Source organism: Cataglyphis hispanica, chromosome 4, assembly GCF_021464435.1.
Source record: "Cataglyphis hispanica isolate Lineage 1 chromosome 4, ULB_Chis1_1.0, whole genome shotgun sequence".
Classification (NCBI taxonomy): domain Eukaryota; kingdom Metazoa; phylum Arthropoda; class Insecta; order Hymenoptera; family Formicidae; genus Cataglyphis; species Cataglyphis hispanica.
This window is the reverse complement of record NC_065957.1, coordinates 1,402,919-1,426,342: the sequence shown is the minus strand read 5'-3', so window position 1 is coordinate 1,426,342 and position 23,424 is coordinate 1,402,919. Positions and strand designations below refer to the sequence as shown.

General features: G+C 35.8%; 1 protein-coding gene across 1 annotated transcript in view; it reads left to right on the top strand.

Moving 5' to 3' along the window:
• Window positions 1-14,523: 14,523 nt before the first annotated feature.
• The window catches only part of LOC126848940 (bifunctional methylenetetrahydrofolate dehydrogenase/cyclohydrolase, mitochondrial), a 244,673-nt gene continuing 235,772 nt past the window's right edge, over window positions 14,524-23,424 (top strand). The window contains exons 1-3 of the mRNA XM_050590337.1: window positions 14,524-14,806; window positions 15,144-15,222; window positions 15,505-15,544. The gene's annotated coding sequence lies outside the window, so the exon portion shown is untranslated. The remainder of the gene's footprint in view (window positions 14,807-15,143; window positions 15,223-15,504; window positions 15,545-23,424) is intronic.

The following is a 23,424-nucleotide window of genomic DNA, read 5'->3' as shown; positions in this document are numbered from 1 at the left end:
TTGTGATAACCCATAATTGAATTTCAATAATATGTAATGTAGATATTATTTTAATTATTCACGTATTGGCACAAGAATAAAATAATTGTTTTCGTTGCGCTCAGTGGAGCATACTTCAATAACAAATTTTAATTGTTTTAAATTAAATGACGCGTATGTAATTATAAAAAGACGGTTTATAAAAGAGGATTTACATGTGGTAAAAAAATATTGATCAAATAATATGTGTACAATTGGAATTGACGTGGTACCACCTCGTTGTACGCGCATAATTTTACTTAATATTTCACCCAAGAAGTTGGTTATATTATTAAAGAGAACGATTATTCTCCCAGTGTACAAGTGAGATGGAGCAGTATAGCGTGAGACGCAGAAGTTTTCAGTTCGCAAACTTTCGTTGATTATGCTGTTCGCTACCATTCATGCTGATTCAAATGCGAAGGATTTTATCAAACGCGCGGTGCAACAAACTTTTATTAAATCTTGCCATTACGATTTGACATTTAAACGATACTTTATTTTCTTAAAAATCTTAAATTTTTTCAAATAATTCTATATTTCTTGTTACAAAATATTTGCAATTTATTATTATATCCTTGTTGGAAGATATTTTTTAATATAAAATATTTTATAGATTTTTTCATGCAGAAATAAAAATTTTATCTTGTAATTTTATTTTGTGTGCGTGCGCGCTGATCCCGTACGTAAAAAATGATTTCTCATTGTGAAAGTTAGTAATACGAGCGCTCTTGTAGATTTCTTGGAAAATTGCATTTGGAATTAAGAGCGCGACGGTAAAACCTTTCTTATAACATTTCCATAAATTTCTCGTGAACAAGTAGGCGCTGAGGGAACTGCGCGCATGATATTACGCAACATCCCGCGCTTCTCAAATTCTCCGCTCGCGAATTATGCTAGCGGCATATCCCGAATTAATTCAATTTGCATCTGTTACTTACACGACTCCGCGACGATACAGCCGGATTACACAATAGATATCGCATCGATTGAATTATCTTCCTTCTCGCGGCACGTCCGCCAACTTTCTCCTACGAAGAGGAAGGATTGCGTCGCATAATTTTGTGACACGCGCGTGCCGGGTCCGGGGAGCTCGCATTATTATGCCGGTGCGGAATTGCGTTTTACGTGGCCGACAAATTTTATTACCACGAACCCGGGGCCGGGTCTGTTAATACGGCGAAATTTGCCGCGCAGAGGCATAAAAAGAGACGAGCGGAATATAGGCTGCGCGGGTGCGAGGGAGAGGGCGACGTTTCGCGCACCTCCGTGAAAATCCTTAAAGCTCCCTAAAGCCGCACGGTGACGCCGGATCTCACGTCCCCGGGGACGGTGAGAGGGAGAGGAGACGGCGAGTCCGCGGAATAAGCGTCGAACGATGGATGAATTGGAGCTTAACTCTGCGGTGGCGCGATTTGTAAGCCCGCTCGTTTCCGTCGATTTGAATGGTTAACTCGGCGATTATCTCGCCGACCCTGTCCCTTTAACCCGGCTCCGACCCGTGTCTTGCTTTACGATCCTCCCTCAATTCACATATTTTCACGATGTTCTCGACAAGTTGTGCCGTTTCCGGCACAGTGTTAGAAAAAGAAGAAGGAATTTAAATTGTCAAATAAAAAGAGAGAAAGAAACTAAAAAAGTAAAAGTATTCGAATAAAAGGGAAATAAATAATTAACTGCGATAACTTTGCAATTGCGTTTTGTTTGCGCGTGATGGTGTGCATTATTTTTCGGTCACCTTCTACAGGAGGGAGGATTGCAGGAACCCGTTAAACATTACAGGAACTCGCGAGCGATATATCCTAGATAAGAGCTATTGGTTAGTCAGCTCGTTCAATGGAAACGTTGTTCCCTTGAATGGCGTGCACACCGAGCTAAAAAGGAAAGGGAAAAACAACGGGATGAAGTATAAGTCCGACGGTGGGAAGGAGACGGCGATAGACAGATAGATAGATAGATAAATCGAGAAAGAGCGGAGAGAGAAAGAAAGAGAGAGATGTATTTCGACTAACGGGTAGAAAGCGAGACGAAACGAGTAAGAAAAAGAGTCGGGACGGGCGGCGAGCACGGCGTGAGATTCTCAGATAAAATATCCAATTTAAAGTTTCATCGTAATTTTACGATTCTTGGAAGTAAATTAATAGTATTATCTACTGGCACTTCCAACCCACCCTCCCGCTATCGTTCCTATCACAACCCCGTCGCTTTCTGCCTAGCGTTCGCCTAACCTGGCCTCCGCCAAGGGAACTTTGAAAATAAGCAGCCTATTACTCATTACTCGCCTTCGCTTATCGGAGAGGACTCAGAGGCATCCCGAAGAGTCTTTTTCGTGTGGTCGTATAACGACTTCGACTTTGATATATAAGGTGGACCGTGATATAGTCGGTACGTGGTTATACGTAACTTTGCGATATAGATTTAAAAAGCCATTAGCGACGAAAATTAGAAATGAGTATGTGTGTGTCTTTACGTGATACTATTGATCTAGCTTTTATATATTTGCAAAAAAATTTGTTGTAATCTATATCGACACAGTTTGATTTAATTTGATGTGAAAAATTCACTCTTTACTTTTATCAGGATGCAAAGTTAGAAGCAAAATTGGAAATGACATTAGACGTTTGAAAAACATATTGTGATTAATTGTATCTGTTTTACAATAAAAATGAGTTTCTAATATTTATTGCATATCCATTATGTAATAGAGATTTTGTGTGCCATGTGTGAAAATATGCATGTGTAACAATAGAAAATAAAATTGACACACTAGATAAAATTGCTTCGTTGAAGTTCATCCTTTTTGTGAGATCACATTGATGATCAACAATGCGACATTCTGCAAATATCTATTCTCTATTTTTATTTCCTATGTCACTCGATTGTAAAATTTTACTGTCAAACTGTCGCGCTCACTTTTAGAAGTTTTCGAATGTATGATCTTTGATATATCTAGATCTTTGTTCCATTTCTAGAGTAATGGCACGATAACAAACTCTCGTACCGATATATATATATATATATGTGTGTGTGTGTGTGTATGAATACAAAGCACGCGAAAATTTAAAAGCTTGCGGAGAATAGAGAATAACAAATGTGGCTTATTAATCTTAAATACATTAGAACAATACAAATCTTGTTAAAATCCGTCATGTAAAATTTATTCTCATATTCTATCTGAGACGGGACAGGATATTAATTTCTGCCTGCAGTGACTTGTCAGCTGATTTAAATTTCGCGGAGATGCGAAACATAACTGATAACTTATGATTTAACTCGAACAAGAATATGAATAAAAGATCAAAAGTAATACAAGAATATAAATATTCTAATACAAGAATAATAATTTTTTAATAAAGAAAGAATATTGTTAATTTTTAATTATTTCGTAACACATCATTTTCTTCTGAATCAATAATATTTAGAATCTGTAATCTTTATCGATAGTTGAAAGTCGGAAAAGAGAACGAATGAAAGACGGGATTATATTTTATGCTTGATAGAAAATAAAAATGCAATAATAATTTTAATTATTCATCACCGCCATATTACTTAAATACAGATGCATATAGTCTTAATCGCGGTCAGGGAAGTGCGACTTGGCAAATAACGCTTGGCTATGACAGTAGGACAATTCTCGCACGCAGTAGTCGAGGACTATGGCATATGTAGGCCCGTCTGACGTATGCGGCCACTACTCCTGCCGAGTGGTGAGCCTGGCAAGCCCCGAGCGGAGAAGTCACTGGCAGACCATCTCAACGGCGAATATATGACCCAGATCTGTAATTTTTATCCGCTTCCTCGTCCTTGTTCTTATCCCTACCCCCTTCCCCATCCGTCCATCCCATTCCCTTTATTCTCTCTTTATGCCAACGCCACGGGGACTCTTCCGCTTTCGTTTCAATTTCTTAATTTCTGTTTCGGAAGGATTTTATTCTACTTGAAATCACGGAAATGCCTGTCGATATCGAGATATTCTTATGATATGTGGTTTTCGATAATTAATAATACGCAATTATTGAGCCGCATAATTGAATTGCTTTCCGCCGTCTTTGGCCGCATTGAATATTCATTGTCTTCTGTGCATGCATAGAATTTCAAACTAAGTCGGAAGGTATCATCGCATGTCGGCGCATCGCCGAGCTTGAGCGATTATGCTTGCATTTTCTTGCATAGAAAATAAAATGGCTGGCCCTATGGTGGTGTGTGACGCGGCCGTCTGTAGAATCTCTCTCGGATTTGCCTGTCGCGTGACTCGGACGATCTCAGATCGGATTTGCCGATACCGTTTATGCGCCGGCCCGTGACTGACCGACCGTCAGAACCACAAAATACACAAGCAAGGACCTAAAAGAGACTCTCCGTCTGGAGACAGGCTTTAACGGGTGTCCGCGAAGGAGTAACTCGTTGATTCGATGGCCACAATTGTCAAACACTTGACAGATTATTTTCAAATCTTGTCAATTTATCCTGCTTAAAAGAAAATGGATAAAAGATAGAAAATTATAGTTTATTTATCACGTAAAATTTTTTATACACATTTTAATTTTAGCATCTCAATCATTATGGCGACTCTTTTTCGTTGTCGTTTCTTGATAGCTTATAACTTTGAGGTCAAGCAATACCTGCAGAACTATACGACAAAATGCTCGTAATATCTTAGTTTGGCTGAGGGCAAACGGCTCAGTAGCTTACTCATGACAGGACAGATTCTCGCATAACGAAGGGACGAAGAGCGGGAATGTGGAATCCACGATAAACGTGCATGCCCGTTTGACGTGTATACGGGAGCGCTTTAAGGAGAGATGATGCACCGCCGCGTCCACACACGTGCACGGGAGGTCGTGTTGTATCTGGGATGAGAATCTTAATATCCGTTTATAGAACGTTCTAATTGGTTTATTTTAGGAGCTGCCAGAGGTATTTGAATTATGGCGTTTTAATGTCTCTTCGACCATCTTCGCAAAGGTGCCCCCTCCTCTCTCGCCACTCTCCTCCTTTGTCAGAGCGTTTCTCCTCTCATCTCGCTCTGTCTGTCGTGCACGAGTCAATTTCGGGTCGATAGACACACACGACAGCTGCAACGTTTATGCCGAGCTGCCGTGCATACCCTTAATATCCGCCTCAACCTGTAATTAAGCCTCCACTTCCCATTAGGCTCGGTTCCCGTGGATGTGTTCCTCGCTCGGAAACCGCCCTCTTTTTTGCCGACCCGACGGCGGAGCAGCGGATACCGGGTATATCCTTCCTGCGATCAGTAAAATTATCTCCCGGTTGGGTGGCGGGGATATTTTTAACGATTTTTCCGGCGTTGTGTTTTTTTTTGGAGTGCCTTTCGAGAATCTCAGTGATTTAAATTAACCCGTTTAAATAATTAAAACAATCAAATCTTAAGACTCAATAAACTTGTAGTGCTTTACGCTGTATAATTAACGCAGGATTAATTTTTCAATAACGATGTTCATCAAATGAAAAAAAATACGTAAAGAGATATAAAACAACTCTCGTTGCACTTGAGATGTAATTGAAATTAAAATTAAATTTTTGCTAAAAAGCAAGAGATGTATTTTTGCAAATTAATATTTTAAACCACATGTGAAAGACATGCAAAATTAAAATAAATTAAATTTAAAAAAGCCAATTCTGGTCAATTAGGGATCAATTAAGATCAATTTTGTTTCGGACGGACTCGTAAAAATAGAAAATTGAGGCTCAATATAAAACTCCATCGTCATGCTGTATTATAAGAAGCAAAAGACGTTATACGTCGTCTAAAAAAAAAAAAAATAATAAATATCCTCACTTACTTACGCGGAGAACGACCAAGATATTGCTGACATATTTTAATTTAGTGCGGTGGATATATATATATATCGTCGGCGCGATATATATATATATATGTTGTATTTCAGGGTGAAAAGAGAGAGAAAGAGAGCACTCTTCGCAGAAAGATATTACGATGTTAGAGCGCGAGCGAGGATCATCTTCTCCTCTATACGCGCGATCTCTTCGTCGCTATGATATATCATAAGTTCCATTTACCCGCCACACCGTGCGTTACATTATCGCGGCACGTTTCAGCTATAAAGGCATCTGTCAGGTGAAATAGCCACGGTCCTTCTCGTGTCTTCTCCCGTGTACCGCGACGGATAAATTGAATTTAACCGTTCGAAGAGAGGAGAACGTGTTGCGACTTTTGAAGGGAGTCCTTTCATCCGGATAACTCGATCTGATATAATCAGGTCCTTTCAGGTGAGTCGGGTCTGATTGATTATACAGTCCGGATGTCTGTTACATAATAATAAAAAAAAGGGAAAAGAGTATATCATTTAAAAAAGAATATATCTTGTGTTTTCCTTCATCTCTTTGAAAAGAAAAAATGTCTAGTTAAAAGAGCTTCAATTTTTAAGAATAGAAATATATAATTTTGATTTAAATCGTAATTATAATTTTTATAGTTATATGATATTCTAAAGTCAGTAAAATTATTAAAAATTAAATTAGATTTTTGACCATGTAATTATCATTTTTGCATATAGATATATATACAATCTATAAATTACGTTAACAAAATTCGAATTAAATTGATGATATCTTCGAAGTCTAAGAATATCCGTTATAATAACGGCTCTATGTCTGGATGTATATTTGGAATATTTGTGCTGCGCACCTATGGAACTGCTCCGTGACTTGGTATTAAAGGTATCTTTCAATATGGGACCACGGTTTCCCAGCCTCCTTCTACGAGAGACTGTCTCTCCCTCTCTCTCGTTCCCTTACACCTCCGATCCTGTCGCGGATTCCACGTCATTCCTCTGCCACGTTATTCGCTCGGTATTATGAATTTAGAAATATCATAAGATCGGCGACGTGTTTTCACGATATTGAATTTCAAGCGCGATCTCTATAACGTCCAGTGCAAAGTCGCGGAATACTTGACATACTTGCTGCTTCGTGCATACGCGGCACGATTTCTCCGTGTAACATCGTGTCGCGGTAAATGCCGGAAATTACACGGCTGGTTCTGTCCTTTGTCGCTTGGGAATTTATTCTGCGACGTCGAGTAGTCAGATACAACAATTTGGTGCTTGTCAGAGAGAAAGAAAAAGGGGGAGAGGGGAAATTTTCGAAATTTCTATCTCGTGAGAAATCAGAAAATAATTATTTAAAATGTTTTCTTGCAGAGGGAAAAGATCATATCGCCATACGACGAGAGGAGAACGTAAATTCTCTACGTTAAACTTGCTTCTAAATCAAGCAGAGTGTGTGTATTTTACGCTACAGAATAAATTATCTCCAAAAGTAAATTTGTCTCTCTCTCTGTGGAGAAGACCTAGAATCCTCAAGTCATTACCGGTGTCGCGATAGGAGGATACACTGTGTCGCTTTTCCCTGTATACACTATAAAAACATTTTCCTCGTCCAGGTCATGGAAAAAATGTCTGACATCTTTGCTAGCGAGACGTTTATACACCGGAGTTTAAGGAAAAGCTGCTCTATCTAAACGATTCTATCGCGTCTCCGTTTCTCTGTCTCTCTTCGTGTTAACAGACGTGACGTCGTGACGTTCGCGATCGACGTCCAATCCTTGAAAAGCAGCGCTCTCTTTGAGGCTCCAGGAAAAAGTTGAAAGGCTCTTCCCTGCCTTCCACTACTCGTTTCAGTCCCCCTTTACAGGCTGCTACTACTGCGTTGTCCTGCTCCGACTCGCTCTCTCTTTCTCTTTTGCTCTCTCTCTCTCTCTCTCTCTCTCTCTCTCTCTCTCTCTCTCTCTCTCTTCGAAATCGGCCAGATTAACTTTATATAACTTTGTCCGAGAGCTGTGTGCAAATCAAAGGAACGCAATTAATCGGGTCTTGATTGCAATACTTCGCGGACTTTCAATATCCAATTCAGGCGGCCTGTCTCGTTCGCTCCTGCCTCTTTTATCAATGCGGATTTTCTTCTACTCACTCGAGCGGATGAGCGGCGACGTCTGTGTCATCCTCGTGTTTGTTAGGATCATGAGACGTAACGTACTTTGATCTCTCGTTGTAGCTGATGCGAGAATTTTTGTGGTTGCTGTTCTCGTACGTTCAGTTGTAAAATATGTAAGGATTATATTGAAAAAAAGAAAAATCTTAAACTATTATCTTATATAAAATTATGAAATTCAACAATTCGAGTAATCCTCGCGACAATTCTCCATCTATTAGATGTTGATTTTGTGTCTGGACGAAAACAAGGAAAGCCCCTTCCTCGCTGTATTCTCCTCCAAAGTTCGTCGCGGGAACTGCGAAACCAAACTTCCTTTTCCGTGACGGAAGTTCGACGAGCTGTTCGCGCCGGCCGTTGGATGACAATGAGCCTAAGGTAACCACAACCGGGGTGGTGTCTCCGCTATTGTTGTCGTTGGTTGCCGACAGAGTTGGAGAAACGGCGCCTGACCTCGGTTTCCGTGATTTACAGAAGTACCTAACCGGAATTCTACCTTTGAAGATGCCTCTTGCGCGCGCGGGCTGACTACATAATGAGTCTTTCTACTTACATGGCACCTACGTACGTCCTTACGAGATCCAGTACATCGTTGCTCCGGCAACCTTTGTGTGTGCATTCCACCGCTTTCCTTCTTGATTCGACAAATTTCTATCGAAGTCAAGACCATTCTCTTTTACTAGCTATCATAGAAGTATTTAATTCGAGCAGCGAGAGAGATATAAAAATCTACCAAACATTCTGAAAGCGAGAAAATAATGTATAATTATATTCTCTTAATATAAAAATTTGTTCTAAAAAAGATATTCATAAAAATATATCTCGATTAAATTGAAAATTAATGTAACTATTCCAAAAACTATATATAGACGCGTGTTTATAAATAAATATTGTTTTAAAATTTATATAAAACAGTGGCTCTTTTTCTTGGTACATTATATTATATTACATTAATGTAATTAAAAAAAAATAAGTGGCACGCAGGTGTGTTTTCCCCAACGTACCATCTTGTCGCGGCATTGCAGAGGCGCGGATTCTCGTTAAATGAGGTTTGGGATTTAATTATCTTAGAACATTCAGCGCGCCCCGAAAGCTTTAGTCGAGAAAACATATATTCATATTTTCTGCTTAGAATATAATTCAAAGGAATGTAAAAATTATTTTGAACGCGTGTTATATTCCATAAAGATTTCTGAAAGTCTATACAGTGTGTTTATTTAAAAAGTTGAGAATTGCCTTCATTATTCTGATAAACCTCAAGTTGCCTTACATGTAATCTTTGTTTAAAAAAACAATTTCTTCTCTTACAAAGCTGATAATATATGTCTAACGTTAAATTACTTTTAATCAATTATATATTACAATTACATATATACAATTTTTGATCCGATTTGTCTACCGAAATCGTACGGGTATTCTAATAAATGACTGTAATTGCCCAATATAATAAACGGCAGAATTTCTTCATTAATACATGTTAATATATTCACATGAAAATGTATAATTATCTATACTATCTAGTTTTACGCATAATGCGGAAGCGTATGGTAATCATTACAAATCGAATTATGATTTGTTATATTTCGTTATATGTATAATTAAACTCTCTGTAATTTTCATACAATAATCATAATATAAATTATAAAAACCTACGGTATAAGATAATCATTGTGATCATTATATAATCCGGCAATTATATATATTCGTTTGAAAAATTAAATTATTATAGAAGAAAAGATAAAAAAAATACAAATAGACATTTTTGTAGAAGGCCATTTCTCAAAGAATTTTATGAAATACAATATGATGATTGCACTTCAAGATACACACATACACGCACAACGCGTATAGTTAATATCTCAATCCAATTGACGAGGATTACAATCTGTACCGTTTCCGGAAGGGAATCGTTGAAAAATTCTTTTACGAAAACGCGCAGAGCGTATAAACGCGTGCGCGATGCGACAAGAGGGGGTAGAAGAGAAAGAAATGAAGAACCTCGGTCGCCCTTTCCATCTTCGCCCGGCCGAGTCAAGTCTATCCAGTTTTTTTTTTTTTTCCTCTCTTTTTTTTTGCCGGTCTCTTTCCATGCAGCAGCGAGCCGATAGGAAGCAAGAAAGAGGAGTGGAGGAGGAAAAAATCGGATTGTCCGGTTTGTTGGACCGGCAGCGCTGACTCTGCAGGTTCAGCCAGTAATACATCAGGGGCTTACTAACCCCTCAAACGTAAAATACCCATCTAACCCAGCTCACCCCCTCACACGGCGACCTCGTCTCTCCTTTTTTTCCTCTTCTCTCACCCTCCCTCTTGTCCTCTTGTGACACTGGCTGAAATTCTTTCGTATATACGTATATATATATATATATATATATTGTACACAAAATTGCACGTGTGCACTTGCACACGTTAAAAAAAGTCGCAGGCGGAAAACACATTGTGGATGCACGCATTGGGGCAACTAAATTCGGCGCCGTCGAAATGTTTATATGCCTAAAATATGCCGAAGAGAGAGAGAGAGAGAGAGAAATTAAATTTTAAAGCTTTAATACATTAAATCTTAAAGCTTTAATAAAAGCTTTAATTTAATAGTTGATGATTGACGTTCGTTTCTTATTTTGAGCGTAAGTTGACAAACAATCATCGCTGTCCGCTTCTCATCAAAGAGATACTTGAACAAAATGTTATAAAAATATTATTAAAGTTTCGGGAGATAATTTTGTTTGCGTATGTAATGGTGCTTATCTTTTATTCACGGTGCAATCACAAAAATTGATGTAAATTCGACAATTTGTTTATCTCTCGATGCATCCGTTTCATGTATGACGATTTAAAAGCGCATAATCTTATATACTATAGCAATACGCTTTTCGCGATATATTTATAGGAATTGATTAAATGATTTGTTGGAAAAAAGGGACGATTTCCAGAATGAGTGACCATGGCAAAACGTTTCGCCTGTCGAGAACGCTTAAGCTGTCAAAGCGAAGTTGCAGCCCTAAAGCGATTTTCGGCGCAGCAATGTAGAGTAGAGGAAAGCGAGGTTTACGCAAAACGGAATTGATGCATTTCCATTCGATGGTATAAAAGAAAAACGTGGTAATTGTTTCTTATTCGCAGAATTGTTAGCAAAATATAAGTTTTTGCTGCATGCTTTACATTATAACATATAAAACGAATTATTTTATAAAATCAAATAAAATGAATCAATATGATTCTTCTTTCTTGATGTTTGATATATGCTTGAGAAATTTCTAATAATCATATGATATAATTATAAAAAAATAAAGTTATATTTAATTTTACTTTATAAAATAAAGATAGTGATATGTATATAATGTAAAACATTTATCACTTAAAACATTCGTAATCAGCTTTCTGCTCCAATATACTTGCATATATATATATATATATATATATATATATATATATATAAATTGGCGATTTTTGCAATACGGAAAAACAAATTTGTCACGAGCGTGCAGTTTGTCCAACTATTTGTCTGCCTGTAACCAATACGGCCGAAGTAAATGTCAAGTATTACGATAAAATACCATGTTTGAAATAAAACTGGAGAGTTAACGTCATCGTATACCATCGCCAAATATGGACATTTAATTGTTTTGCGATGGACAGGAGATTGTTTTTTAGATGCTTCCCGAACAATACGCGATAGAAATATTTTATATCGCTACGCAATTACATGTCGTGAGCAGAGTACAATTTTATATCTGCTCTGGCTGTGTGTCTATAAATCAATCTCTGTCTTGTAATCTCGATTAATATTTTAATTGATTGATAAATTCTATTCTATCCCGCTACATGTGACACTCTTCTCCTTCTTCTTTTTTTCTTCTTCTTCTTTCTTCTTTTATTCTACAAATTTTTTTATTTCTAGATTTCAAATATTATTTTTTTGCACGATTATTCTCTATTTCCTTTTCAAGTTTATTCTGAAACAACTGTAACTATGGCGCAATTGCTGCAGCTATGTCACTCATGCTAGGTTTACATTCGGAACATAATAAAACGTTTACTTCTCTTTCTCTTATTCTCGTCTGATATTTTCGTTTCTTACATTTCTGTAGGGACGATGAAGCTGGTCGGCTTGCAGAAATGGGAAAGAATATTAAAGGAAACATCTCGGGATACGCGCTTTCATATTTCGACGGTGTCTCCAACTGAAATAGGAGCCAAGCGTATGTAGGATAGGTAAGAGAGCTTGATTTCTAAAAGCGAACGTCGCAAGATTCGTGTCGTGGAACGTACAAGTGTTCTCGCGTGTGCTTCCAAATGGATTCATAGACTCATATACGGCTGCTTTTTTTACCTCTCGTATTTTTTCACGGGATTAAGAGCTCGATAAAAACAGCTTATGACGATGTCTCATCGTCGTAGAAACGTTTCGAACTGGAAACGCGCGCGCGTTTGACAAAGGAATGCCCCGGACACATCCCGAAAGGAATGATTGTCCCGTCACCCCTAAGAGATGGATGCGCATTATCGCTGTAAAGACTTCGAAAGAAACTGTGCACGTGCTTCTCCTTCGCTTCTGTAAAGACGTGCAACACTGTGAATAAAATTGTACGAGTCGAATTTTAAATTAAAAGCTCACTCGAAGCGATATAACTCTACTTGCTTTCCATTTTTTAGAATACTAGCTCGCAGCGCGCTTTCCACAAGACTTTACTTTTAAAAATAAAAAAAAAAAATTAAAAATTAAAAAAGAAATAAAAAGTAATAATATTAAACCCAAGTAATAATATTAAATAATATTAATATTATTATTTAATATTATATATTCTTCTTTTTCTATAAAATAACATTAATGAAATTAAATAACATTAATGATATTAATATTATTTCATAATACTGATAATCTTTAACAATTTAATTAAAAATTGAACAATATTATTACTTAATATTATATTCCTTCTTTTGTTTTCTCTCTCTCTCTCTCTCTCTCTCTCTCTCTCTCTCCCCCTCTTGCTCTCCTCTTCCTGTCCCCGAATCATTACAATAATGTGATATTGTTGTATTGTTGTATAATAACGTATTCGGCCTTGGCAGCGTAAATATTATCGCGCTATTATTTACGTATTTCGATCTCGACTGTGTTATCATTTGTGCGGCGACACTCGAGCAGGAAAGTAGTCATGCGAGACGCTTCATCGAAATCTTTTTTTAAACGCGATCGCGATCAAAAAATTATTTGCTATTATAATATAATTAATAATTAATTCATATTTATAAATAATATATAACTATATATATATATATATATATATATATATATATATATATCGCGACGATAGATCTCGAATCGCATATTCGCTAAAATTTATTTATTTAATCAAATAAGAATTAAAATAATAAGAACCAAAATTATTGTTTCATTGCAATCTTTACGGACAATGATTATTTCTTTAACAACACATAGAGCCAAATATATATTCCCATGATGCTACATCATTTGATTTTTCAATGATCTAGCTGTAATTTGGATTAAGAACGCATAAAACATTCGAATCACAAAATCGAATAATTAACATAACAATAACTCGTTTAAGAATAATAACTGAATTATCATAACAATAATTATTTATAAAACAAGTAATGTATCACAGTGATTCAATAAATAATTAATCTATAATTTAAAATATATACATGTACATATAACTTAATATTTTGCATATATATATTTTATAGTACGTAAAATTTTTCGACAGCGAATTAACAATACCTAACATGGTATTCGATGTTGGCGACGTAAACATTGGCGCTATTGTTTATGTATCACGGCCTTGTTATTATTAATTTGGAGATACTTGTATAGAACTGTAATAGAGTGAGACCCTCAAATTCCTTTCTTATGTAATATCTTATGTATATCATTTGCGCGACGATACTCGAACAGTAAGATAGTAGAGCGCGTGACACTTTGTCAAATTCCTTTTCTAAATATAATCGTGACAAGTATTGGAAAATAATTTGATATGATAAATATTAATTATCTTTTACATAATATCTTAAATAATACGTCATTATATCGCAATGATAAATCTCGAGGCATGTATTTCGTGCGTGATATGTCAACAGATATAATCAACAAGTGACAGAAATCAAAATTATAAATTTTTGGTTTATTCCGTTCTTTCCCTTTCTTTATAAACAATAATTATTTCTTTGAAAATACTTAAAGTTTAATTATATTTCATTCGGTTCATTTTCGTTTGATGATTCGAATTGAGAACGCATAATAAAATAAAGTCGCATCGCGAGTAAAAGTAATTAACATAAATTTCGTAATATATTAATCGTTTAATAAATAATTGATCTACAATTTAAAATATTTATATAATTTATTATTCTGCTCGTATATATGTCATAGTATCACAAAATATTTTCGGTTGCGAAATGTCAGTAACATGATGTTCCGCTTTGTAAACATTCGGCGGTGTAAACATTAGCGCGCTATTGTTAAGGTGACTACGACTTATAACTATGTTATCATTCATACAGCAACGCTCGAGCAGTAAAGTAGTGGTGCGAGACGGTCCATCGAAATTTTTTCCTTTCTTCGCTTAGCCTTTGTTTGGTGAATTCCCGACTTGTCGTCTCGTATGTCGATTCTTGTGTGAAACGCGATTCGATCGTGCCGAAAGAGCGGGAGTGTCGTTGAAAGTTATCGCGCGTACAAGCGGAAGTATCTTTTAATAAAAGTGCGTTTAAAGTCCCGTTTAAAGTATCGCACAAGTGAATCAATCTGAGAGGAGGAGGTCTAGGAGAGGCATCGGGTACCGGTGGAGGCAACTCTGTGGTAAGTAAATTGTTGTTTGTATATTAATTATATACGTGCAATTTAAATAGAGCAATTAATTACATTTTTTTATTTATATGATTGAAACAAGAAAGAATTAGAGAGAAAAAGATTTTTATATAAAAGCTATAATCTTGTAAAAGTTTCCATTATTAAATTATAGCTCTTATATTTAGAAATTAATTAGTTATTAGTGTCTTTTTTCAAAATTTATAAAATTATTTTATTAAATTGTTTACTTTTATATGCATCCAACATAAAATTCAATGAGTAATAAATTTTTTGGAATATTAATTATTTTATGCGCTGCTACAATTTGGTTCTATTTGCGTTGTAGATCAACCTAACGATCCTAACATTCTGAGAGGAGGAGGAGGCCTAGGAGAGGCATCCTGCACCGGCGGAGCAATCCAAGGGTGACTATTATTATTTTTATATTATTATAAATCCCGTACATGCATTAATTTGATTCGATCATTATTTGAAGTTTAAACAAGAGAGATTCATACTATAAAAATTTTTATTTGAAAAAAATAGTCCTTTCTTTATTTATAATTTATAAAATTATTCCATATTTATACACCTGCTTATTATTATACGCATTGAATATAAAATTCCATGCGTACAATAATAATTTTTTGAAATGTTAATTATTTTAAGCGTTGCTATAATTTGGATTTTATATTTCTGTGTTGCAGACAACGTAAACCAAATCTCCGCTGTTGCGCATTAGTGCCGGTGAGTGATAAATTTTATTTTATCTTGAGATGACGGATTCGTAGATATTGTAGATGCAAATGTAGATTGTAAATAAATCCGTTGCCTCAAAATGGATGGGCTAGAATAGATTAAATCAAATAACTTTCAATAGACTTTTTTAAAACACATTAGAAATATAATTTGTAATATAAATTAAAATAAAAAGTTGAAAAAGATATAAAATATTTTTCTCATTTAAAATTTTATTTAATTTATTTAATGAAAAAGACGCTAACAATTTTATTTCTTATATGAAATATTAATAATTATTTTTATATTGCGCCAATTTTGCCATAATTTTTCATAGCCTATCCATCTTTATTATCATAGCAATGAAAGCTTTGACAGTTTATTGTCATGCATCGTTTCAATATAACTTTACTTTAATCAATCTAATGCCAGTCAAGTTATCCATCAAATTTAATAATTGATTGAAATAATAATATTTAATCTTATAATAATAATATGTAATTTATATTAAAATAAAATTAATAAAATATTTATTTGTCATATGGATAATTTTATACGCTACGCATATCTTATATTATTATTATGTAAATATTATTATATTATTATTATATTATATTATGTTACATTATTATTATAAAATTATGTAACATTATTATTAAATCTTATATTATTATTTATTTATTTATTATTATTATTATTATTATTATTATTATTATAAATATTATCGTCAAATTATCCATATGACACATAAATGTTTTATTAATTTTGTTTTAATATAAATTACATATTTATAAGATTATTATAACATTATTATAAGATTAAATATTATTACTTCAATCAATTATTATTTGACTAAAAGTTATTCATCTATTAAATTATATGACACATAAAGGTTTTATTATGTTTAATATAAATTACATATTATTATAAATATTATATATTATTATAAGATTAAATATTACTTTAATCAATTATTAAATTTGATCGATAACTTGGCATTAGATTGATTAAAGTAAAGTTATATTGAAACGATTAAATATTGATGAGAATATTAATATTAATATTAATATTAAAATAAATATTAAAATTAAATACTAATAAAAATATTATAAAATATATAATAATATATAAAAATATATAAAAATATATAAAAATATATAAAAATAAATTTAAAATTTATTAATTTTTCTACAATTTAAATTAGAAATTAAATTGTAGAAAAATTAGAATTATAAAAAATTTCAGAAATGACACTTTTTTTTAATAAATCAAAAATTGCATATATATTTATTATGTAAAAATAAAAATGTAATATACATGAGTATTACATTTTATTTTATTTAAACTTATATATATATTTATTATATTTTATTTAAATTTGTATTTTATTTGAATTTGTTATATTTATTTTAACTCTCAAACTTGTGTATATATTTATTATATTGTTATGTAAACTTATATAAACTTGAATTTAAAGTAAATGCTATCAGCATCAAATTATCTGCATTATAAGATAAATCTATTTGATGAATTGAAGATAATGAAAATGATGAATAACTATCGTTGATTCATTACCGAAATCATTGTTATTGGGAGTAGTCCGGAAGATCCGGAGTTTATTCTCTTCTACAGTGAGGCCCCTGATACTCAATGGATTATTTAACTTTTCATTGCGGATTGATCTTCCGATACAAAAGCAAGAAGTTAATCGTTCTCCATCTTTAGGATTATTCTTGTTTTTGTCGGATATTAATCGGCATGTTATCTGGTGGAGGGAGCTTGATCTGATCAAATCATTGAGCCAATTATTTTTCACCGGATGTGGCGATAACACAGTTTTTTATAACGATATTTTAAAATCGATATCTTATAAGATTTTATCTTTTAGCCAATCCTCTGCAAAATAATATATATTATTTTCAATCACGAAATTTGCATAAAATCACGCATTTGAAAATTAATCGAGCATTTTATATTCACAAAAATCTTATATTACAGACGCGATTATAAAAAGCGTTGGAAATTAAGTGTTCTTTTATGGGCGATCAAGACTGACAATTTGCTCAGAGATGCAAAATAAATCCTTTCGTACCTACATGAGCAACTCCTTTTCACAAATGCAAATGCCGAGCCGAAAGTAAATCAAGATAAGAAGTTTAGAGATAAATTCTAGACGATAATCATACTCGGTATTCTTGGCGAAAATAAGTAATCAGATTAAAAGTTTCTTATCTAGTATAGCATAATCTCCAATAGCGAGTAAATCACGTGTTGGCAATTTGTCTTAATAGAGTATTGCCGAGAGTAAAATATTATGGCAAGCATGCGCGATGAAAAATCTATGGGTTCTGTAGCTATTCTTAAAACGTTCAAACAAGTGAAATTTTTGAATAAAATATTATTAATTTTTTCATACATTATACGTTATATCGATTAACGATTTTGCATCGAAATTCTCATAAATATTCTCTCGAGATATTCTCGCACAGAGTAAAAGAAAAAAAAAAAATACGAAATCTTTTTCGTCTGCAAAGTTTTTATGGGAACGGTTCGGCTCCAACGTTCGAGACCAATGTACGCGAAAGAAAGTACGCCAAAATCACTCGATATCCATAAAATATATCGAAAGCTAAACGCGTCACCGGCCAATCTTCCTCGGAGTTCCGGCGAAATTTCGCGGAAAGGTTTGAAAGTGGAGGGAAATCGACGGCACTCATGAGATAAATCTGTGGAGCAGCCCGTCGCCGTCGTCTTCGTCGTCGTCGTCGTCTTTCCGCTCTCGAACGTCTTTTGTCTCCGGCGGCATTGATTGAAGTTTGTCTTCCGTCAGAGGAGATCGTCGCGCGCCACTTCCGTCGTCGAAGAGGCCGTTATTCTATTACGCGCGTCGCGTGTCAGGCGTCAAATAAAGGGTAAATAAAAAAAAAAAGTGCGCGGGGTGAAGAGGGTGTCGAAGGCCCGTCGAAGGGAGTCGAAGAGAGAGAAAAAGAAAGAGAAAGATGAAGGATGAGAATGCACTTTCGGAGCGACGACGTTCCTTGGAATATCTCCTCGGCTGGCACGTGCCGATCTTTATCGAGCCTTACCTTTGACTCGTGCAATTTTTCAAGGGAATTAAAAAAAAAAAAAAAAACTTATTACATATTAATTGTAGTTTGAGTTGCTCGAGAGCTCTCGCACCGACGAAATTGAAACGAAATCACAAATCGAATGACGACGCGCGAGCAAGTCCGTGAAAAGCGTTTCGAAATGAATCAGCTGCTTGATGCGACGCTGTCGCATTGTTAACGACACACTGTCCGACGAGCGCTCGAGCTCGTCGCGCCCAAAACGTTTTTTAAATAAACTAATAAATATTTGTACACCGTTGTGTAATCGCGAGCGATGCGGCCGGATCGTATTAGGGAAAAGCTCGCATTGTTCTCCGCTCAACGTCACATACAATGCGACAGCCGATTACCGAGCTGAACGTATATATCGACATGGGCCGTGCGTCCATGGTGTTGCAAACGGCCATTAAATCAAAAGCCATTAAACTAATCAACATTACAGCACTTTACTAATGCTCCCCCATCGCCTAGAATTTCCGAGCGGCCGATTACGCGAATTTTCGTTATATTGTCGTTGCTCGTTCACACCGACATATCGCCATTGGAAAACACTCACGATCCGAAAACATTTTGCAAATTCCGTAGATTTTATTATCCAATCGTGATCATATATGCGTATGGATTCGGATAGGATTAAATTTAATGCGTCACGTTTCTCGAATAATTGATTCTATTGTAGAGAGAAAATTCTAAATAAATCTCAGAGTAACGTCTTCGACAAGAAGCTTCGTTTTACTCGATTTTCTAAGAGCTCGCGAAAAAGCTTCCGCTTTTATCTATCCCATTTTTATCCTCCCGCTGAATACTCTCGATTTGCATCAGCAAGGACGCTCGTAGTATTTATTAGAAATTGTTGCGACAGCGACATTGTAACACACGAGACTCCTGACGATATTTCTCGGCCAAATTCAACTTCGATGATCTTTGAAACACTTGGTATATATAATACTAATAAGATATTAAAAAAGATTAAAAAATAAAACTTATCGAGTACATCATCGGAATATTGGAGTGCGCAATGTGTAAAATTTAATAAGATTGAAATAAACGCGCGGACGTGTTGCTATATAAAACTTATACAATCTACGCAAGACTACATTTTTAATTAATGTTTTTAATTAACATCTCGAATTATTTAAACACAACAAATACATTGGCGATCATTAATTATTCTATTCATATAATAATTATGGACGTAATAATGTTTTATTTGTATCGAAAATTTTATTTAATGATGAATAAAATAAAATAACATATTTTAAAATATACATATATGAAGTATAGCAGGTGTAATATTTTATATATATATGTGTTATTATTATAACAATTTTCAATTAATACTTTCTCCAGAATTCGAAATTTTTGTTCATTTCTAATGTGACCAATAGTCTTTATTGCATGCGCGACTCGTTTTATAAATAAATGAACGTTAAAACAGGGTGGACATTTTCTTTCGCACAGACATTACTGTTTTGGAGGATAATTTATGGGAGCTCTTTCGCATCTCTCCGCAGCGCCTCCCGTCCTTAACAAATCTAATTCTCGAAACGTAACCGCGCCACTTCCAATCGTCCGCTTTTCACCACCCGCGAAATCATCTCCTGTCTTAGATGTATATATACAGCGTCGAGATTTCAAAGCATTGATAAAGAGAAGAAATTCTCTATTCGCATCAAGGTGGACGCGGGTGTAAAGGGGAGAGACGGGTGTGTCGGAAAAGGCTATCTGTCGGCGTGGATCGGAGGGGGTGGGTACGCTCACGGAGGGTACAAAGGGCCGCGAGGATACCTGGGGGTAGATTCTAATGATGGCGCGCGCGCGCGTCGCCCTGCGGCAAATATCTTCACCGATAGCTGCGAGAGGTAGGTACAATCTTGTATAGCCGGTCTACGGGATTTTCTTCTTGCACCTCCTCTCTCTCTCTCTCTCTCTTTTTCCCTCTCGCCAACGCGAAAGTCGATAAGGGAGAGGAAGTTTGCCAGCAAACGAATATTCACGGCCATTATTATTTTTGCAAGTTATCTCGGCCCGGCCTCTCTCCATCTTTCGTTCTGCCATGGTGCACCCCATCCCCCTTTTGCTCACTCGCCCCCCCCCCCGTTCGCGTTTCTCTCTCTCTCTCTCTCTCTCTCTCTCTCTCTCTATTTTTGTTCAGATAATTTCTTTTCATGTCGTCTCCGGCGTGTTTCCTTAAACGGCTCTCTCTCTCTCTCTCTCTCTCTCTCTCTCTTACGGTTTTGAACGTTTGAGAACATAAGTTCGTTAAAAATACTTGCACGAGAGAGACATAACTTTTTATATATTCAACTGGCGAGTTACCTTCCGCACCATAGAATTATTCACTATCCAAGTTTCTGAATAAAAAGTCGGTGTACTTTTTAGTTTACGTCAATTGCGCGTCGTCAGGATGGTTTTCCGCGTCTTCAACTATGATTAAGCAAACTTTCTCGGCGGAGGAAAATTAAATATTATATCGCGACAGGGGTAACGGCAAGTATACGAAACATCAAAATTCGCACTCTGTGTCGGCAAACACGGCACGCATGTGCGCTGTATTGAATTACTGCATTTTATGAACCGTAGCACATAGAGAGCGGACGGTAATTGGACCGGACGTTACAGTGTTTGACGCTGGTTACTGTCATGTTTCGCCGCAACCCGAATGGACGGCCGCATTTCCCATTAAATCCCACCGTGAACGCACACGTCGATGAAACTTTCCCCGTGTAACAGAGAAGCGAAGGAAAATGACGGAATAATGAATATAACGGGTGAACTTTTTTTTTTTCTCGATCATATGTACACAATTATTCGTTGCGTCTCTACATATATATCGCATATCTCGCGTCTTTTCTCCGTTACACTCGCTCGTTACTCGCCCTTTCTTTCTTCCTCTCTTTCCACTTGCCTGTCGGCTTGTTTGGCGTTTTTGTATTCCGCGCGGCCGATCCGTCCGTTGGCGAGGAAAAGATCGCGGGCCCCGCTATTTTTGCTCGTTATTTTTGTTGATATGCGCTAGGCACCGATAGCGTCCGTACGCCCGCCGCGTTTGCGTTAATTGAGCTCTTTTCACGTGCTCGCCGAATAAATTGGCCGTGCATTCGACCATTCGTACGCGCGCGGCGTCGAGATTCGGCGAAACAATCATATTCGTGACACTGCTTCGACCTACGGAACATTCGCCGAGCAGAAACGATCTATTGGTTCGCGAACGAACACGTATTTTTCCCTCACAACCTAAACACCACCATTTTACATCTGAAAAGTTCAACTCTGCGCTGCATTCGTTTTGTTAGATTTTTGAACGAATATTATCCAGCTTTCTTTAATTTCATATCTAGAGAATTATAAAGAAAGTAAGATAAATAAATAAATAATAAAATTAATATAAATAATAAAATAAGATATTTGCAACAGAAACGCAGACGTTATAAATAATTTAATAAAAAATGTGAAGAGCCGCACATTTAAAAATTCCCTTGTATATAATTCCAAAGATTAAAAAAATTAAAAAAGAAAAAATTAATTAATATACAACCGTACAGATAAATAGAAATAATAATACTATTAAAAAAGAAGATATAACTCGTAATATTATGACAATATTATTACTTCAATGGGCAATCATTACGACATGCAGCAAATGAAAAAAGAAATTGATCGTATCAAGAGAATATATTGGAATATTATGTTGAAATTAATTGAGACAGCAAAGCTTCGCGAGTTTATGTTGTCTTTCAAACAAATTGAATACGAGGAGGAGAAATTTGTGCAAGAGACTATCAGGGACGTCGTCCGAGATAAAAGTCCCGCTCTCGCATTTATGTCTGTACTCGTTGAGAAATTAGGCGCGTTTTCTTCGGTCGAAAAGAGTCAGTCACGTGCGCGAGGGTAGTGTCGAGAGGACCTTACTCGAGTGTTACCTTCCACGAGTGGCCCAGGTAGGTAAAAGTATTCCGGGGTGTTTAGTATTCCGACGCCATTTGATTCCTCGGCTTCGGTACGTGGGCCGCATTGTTTTCGTGTCTGACGTCTCACTAAGGCGAATAAGGAGGGTCGAGTTTCGTGGGAATTCGCACAAGGAATATTATCGTAGCATAGTCGGCCACCATCTCGTGTTCTCTCTCTCTCTCTCTCGTTGTAAACCTCTTTCCGTTTGCCTCGCAATTATTCCACCGTTGCTTCATATTCTTAGCTATCGTGATATTTAATCGTTATTATTTTAATCGTTCTTGGATTTTATATGTATCGAAAAGCTGACTTAATAAAGAGTTTCCACGTGCACGTAGAGTTTTAAATAATTCAGATGAACTTCGTTCTATGAGATTTCCATGTAACACATCCTTAATGCATTGAATAGTTCTATATAGTGTTTTAATCGCTCGTCAATAATTCCATTTGCGAAATATATCAAGTGCAATTGAATACTCTATCGGAATAAATGAATCTCCTCCGCCCGAGGATCTAATCCTCGCTGAAAGGTACGACGTTAATTAGCCATGTAACTCTTTATTACGGATAGAGTATCTCATTACTTACGTATCGATCCGATAGTTAAATAGCACGAGACTGATACAAGTGCGGCTTTCGTGCTCAAGTAGCGATCGGCTCTCGCAATGGAGAAATCCTTTGTGATTTATCGAAAGATACGATTGTCGAGTGCGCTGGAATGAAACTTGGCAACCGCCAGTGCAATGTATGGATTCACACTAGCACCTATAAGTGCGCGAACAATTTAAGTGGAATGGGTAAAATTGTCGTCGAGAAAAAGAGTCGGTT